This window comes from Canis aureus, chromosome 10 (genome assembly GCF_053574225.1).
Source record: "Canis aureus isolate CA01 chromosome 10, VMU_Caureus_v.1.0, whole genome shotgun sequence".
Taxonomy (NCBI): domain Eukaryota; kingdom Metazoa; phylum Chordata; class Mammalia; order Carnivora; family Canidae; genus Canis; species Canis aureus.
In genome coordinates, this window is record NC_135620.1 from 28,309,958 (window position 1) to 28,313,845 (window position 3,888).

The 3,888-nt window shown below is 65.9% G+C and overlaps 1 non-coding gene and 1 pseudogene across 1 annotated transcript; both read right to left on the reverse strand.

The window, feature by feature from the left end:
• Positions 1–282: 282 nt before the first annotated feature.
• LOC144322859 (5.8S ribosomal RNA) lies at positions 283–435 on the reverse strand (annotated as a pseudogene).
• Positions 436–1,963: 1,528 nt separating this feature from the next.
• LOC144322857 (18S ribosomal RNA) lies at positions 1,964–3,650 on the reverse strand. Its single transcript, XR_013388471.1, has one exon. It is a non-coding gene; the product is annotated as an 18S ribosomal RNA (ribosomal RNA).
• Positions 3,651–3,888: the final 238 nt, after the last annotated feature.

Consider the following 3,888-nt stretch of genomic DNA (forward strand, 5'->3'; position numbering starts at 1 on the left):
AGGCGGCGCCACCCCCCCCCGCCCCGGCGCCCGCTCGGTTCTCGACCCCACGCACCGCCCACCGTCCCCGCACGCTCCCGGCGGGGCGAGGCGGGGCGAGGCGGGGCGGGGGTGGGCCGGGAGCCGCGGGGACCGGGTGGGGGGGCGGAGGCGGCCTCCGAGTCTGCCCTTAGGGGGACGGAGCGTCCGCACCACGGACCTCGCGAGGGAACCCCCAGCCGCGCCACCCCCTGGGCGGGAGGCGGGGACAAGACTCCCGAGGGGCGGCGATTGATCGCCCAGCGACGCTCAGGCCAGGCCGTAGCCGCGAGAGGAGCCCGGGGCCGCAAGTGCGTCTGCCGTTTCCCTGATCGGTGTGTCCTGCGGGGCACATTAATCCCCGCAGCTAGCTGCGTCCTTCATCACCGCAGGAGCCGAGCGATCCTCCGCGGAGTCCCACGAGTTTGGAGCGGAGGGGAAGCCCCGCCCCTGGCTCGGCACCTCCGGGAGGGAGCCTCCCGCGGGCCCGGAAAGCACGACACCACACTCACACTCCAAGAGTTTCTGGAGGGTCGGACGACGGGGCGACCGGCCACCGACCCCGCGCACGCGCGTGGGGGGATGAGCTCGGACAACCCCACAGGCGCCCAGGGGCTCCCACCTGCGCCGCCCCACACGGGGACGCGGGGCACATGCGCCGGCGCGCGGCCTGACGGCCACGGGGCAGCCCCTCCCGGCGGCCGCGACGATCCCAGCCCTGGGAGAGGGCTCGGGCGGCGGAGTCTGGGGGAGAAGGGACTGTCCCCACTGGCCCGACCGCCCCGTCCTGAGGCGGACGGCGACCCCCAAGGGGTCCTTAAACCTCGGGACCGGGACGCGCGCTGTACCTGGACGGGGGTGCGGGACGGGCGAGGCCTTACGGGGGAACGAGGGCACAGGCGGCCGCCACGACGGCGCGGGGACCGGGCGCGGCCAACACTCCGCAAGGGGCACGAGCCCCTGACGCTGCCGGCCCGGGACGCAGGCCCCGCCACGGCACCTTAGAATCCCGCCCCCGCCCGGCGCTCCCCACATCCGCGACCCAGGCCTCTGTCGCCTGAGTGCGGGGCTGCTGCAGCGGGAAGCGAGGCGCGAGCGGGCAGGGCGCGCGAGTAGGGGCGGTGGAGGTGGGGACGGAGAAGGCGACGGGATGACCCAGGGCTGGGGCGGCGGGCGAGGAGGGAGACGCGCTAAGCGGGGGGGCGGGGGCGGAGCAGCAGTCCGCTGGCCGGGAGAACGTTCCTGGGCGGGCGCCCCCCGCGTGAGCCGAGGCTCCGAGGCCCCCCGGGGTCGGGCGGACCCGACCCTTCCCCAGCGCCCCCGACGTCGCGGGGGGCCTGCCGCCTTGTCGCACAACCCGAGATGGGCCAAGCGCGCCCCGTGTGGGGCGCGGCCGTGACTAGGGACGACCAGTGCGGAAGGCGAAGGTCGGGGGGGTGCGCGCCTCCCCCACAACCCTTGACCAACCTGCGCGGGGAAGGCGGGGTGTGGAGGGGGCCATGGAGCAGAAGGACGAGCCGCAACCGCCGAAGGGGCGGTGTCGGACCCCGCGGCGGCAGCCCCGGGAGGGGAAGATGTCGAAGATCCCCCCCCCCCCCCGCCCGCCAGGGCCACGGGAGGAGGGCACGGGCCGCCTCCCCCCACCAGAAGTCGTCGCCGGCGCCCTCCTTCCCTCTGGGCGATCACCGCCGTCCGCCCCGCCCCCGCCCCCGCCCCCGCCCCCGCCCCCGCCCGAGGACGTCGAGTCTCTGGGCTCGGTTGCGCCTCCAGGCAGCCCCGACCCTTCTTCCATCTGCCTCACACAACCCCTTTCCCCCGGTGCATACGCGCTTCTCTCGTCCCCGAGGCTCGCAGGTGGCAGCACGCTGGCCCGCCCGCACCGCAGCGGTGAAAACTCCGCAAGCTGAAGCCCGCACCCGCAGGCCAGCCGCTGCTGCATTCTCATTAATGATCCTCCTGCAGGTTCACAAATGGAAACCTTGTTAGGACTTTTACTTCCTCTAGTTAAGTTGGACCATCTTCTCAGCACTCTGCCAGGACGTTGGCCACGGGGGTGGGGGGCGGGGAGCGATCCGGAAGGCGTCACTAAACCGTCCAGTCGGTAGTAGAGACGGGCAGTGTGTACAAAGGTCACGGACTTAACGCAAGCTTATGACCCCCCACCTACCGGGAATTCCTTGTTCATAGGGAATCCTTGCCATCCCCGATACCCATCATGAATGCCGGGGTGGCATAAGGTAGGCACACGCTGAGCCACATGCAGCCCCGGACATGTAAGGGCGACACAGACCTGTTATTTATTGCTCAATCTCGGTTGGCTGAATGCCACTTGTCCCTCTAAGAAGCTGGGGGACGCCAATCGCTTGGGAGTCGTGTAACTACTTAGAATGACAGTCTCGTTTGTTACCGGAATTAACCAGACAAATTGCTCCACCAACTAAGAATGGCCAAGCACCACCACCCACGGAACTGAGAAGAGCTATCAATCTGTGTCCGGGTTGGGTGACATTTCCCGTGTGGAGTCCAATTAAGCCGCAGGCTCCACTCTTGGTGGTGCCCTTCCGCCAAGCCTTTAAGTTCCAGCTCGGCAACCATACTCGCCCTGGAATCCAAACACTTTGGTTTCCTGGAAGCTGCCCGGTGGGTCATGGGAATAACGCTGCCACATCGCCGGTCGGCATCGTTTAAGGTCGGAGCTAGGACGGTATCTGCTTATCTTGGAACCTCTGGCTTTCGTTCTCGGTTAATGAAAACATTCTTGGCAAATGCTTTCGTTCTGGTCCGTCTTGCCCAGACAAGAATTTCACCTCTAGCGGCACAATACAAATGCCCCTGGTCATCCCTCTCAATCATGGCCTCAGCTCCGAAAACTAACAAAATAGAATCGCGGTCCTATTCCATTATTCCTAGCTGCGGTATCCAGTCGGCTTGGGCCTGCTTTGAACATTAATTTTTTCAAAGTAAATGCTTCAGGCGCTGGGGGACACTCAGCTAAGAGCATCGAGGGGCCGCCGAGAGGCAAAGCTGGGACAGGCGGTGGCTGCCCTAGCGGAGGACCGCTGCCCGCTCCCAAGATCCAACAACGAGCTTTTTAACTGGAGCAACTTTAATAAACTATTGGAGCTGGAATTACCGCAGCTGCTGCAGACACCACACTTGCCCTCCAATAGATCCACCTTTAAGGATTTATTTATTTGTTTGTTTTTTCACCTTTAAGGATTTAAAGTGGACTCATTCCAATGACGGCCTCAAAGAATCCTGGTATTTTCGTCACTACCTCCCCAGATCAGGAGTGGGTAATTGCACGCCTGCTGCCTTACTTGGATGTGGTAGCCGTTTTTCAGGCTCCCTCTCCAGAATCGAACCCTGATTCCCCATCACCCCTTGTCACCAAGGTAGGCACGGCAACTACCATAAGTTGATAGGGAGGACGTTTGAATGTGTCGTCGCCGCCACGGGGGTGGGGGAGGAGTGCGATGGGCCAGAGGTTATGTAGTCACCAAAGCCAACCGCCCCCGCCCCCCCCAGCTGGGGGGGGGCGCTGATTGGGTTGGATTCGATCTGATAAACGAACGCCGCCCGTCCCTCTGGTCCATTGGAGTCAGGACCCGGGAAACGCCTCCAGGCGAGAGCGGCCAAACCTGTGCCCGCCACGCCGCCAGCTGCCGGCAACTCCGGTCAGGAGCAGGCGGGGAGGCAGCCGCTTGAGGGTCACGGGGGAGGGCGGGGCGCTTGGGGGGGCCCCCAGCCCCTCCCATACACAAGAGGGGGGCGGCCTCGCGCACACTCGCACGCATTCGGGCAACACCCCGCACTGGACGCCGGCCAAGCCCGGGCGGATCCTCCCCCCAGCTCCAAGCGGGGAGGCGA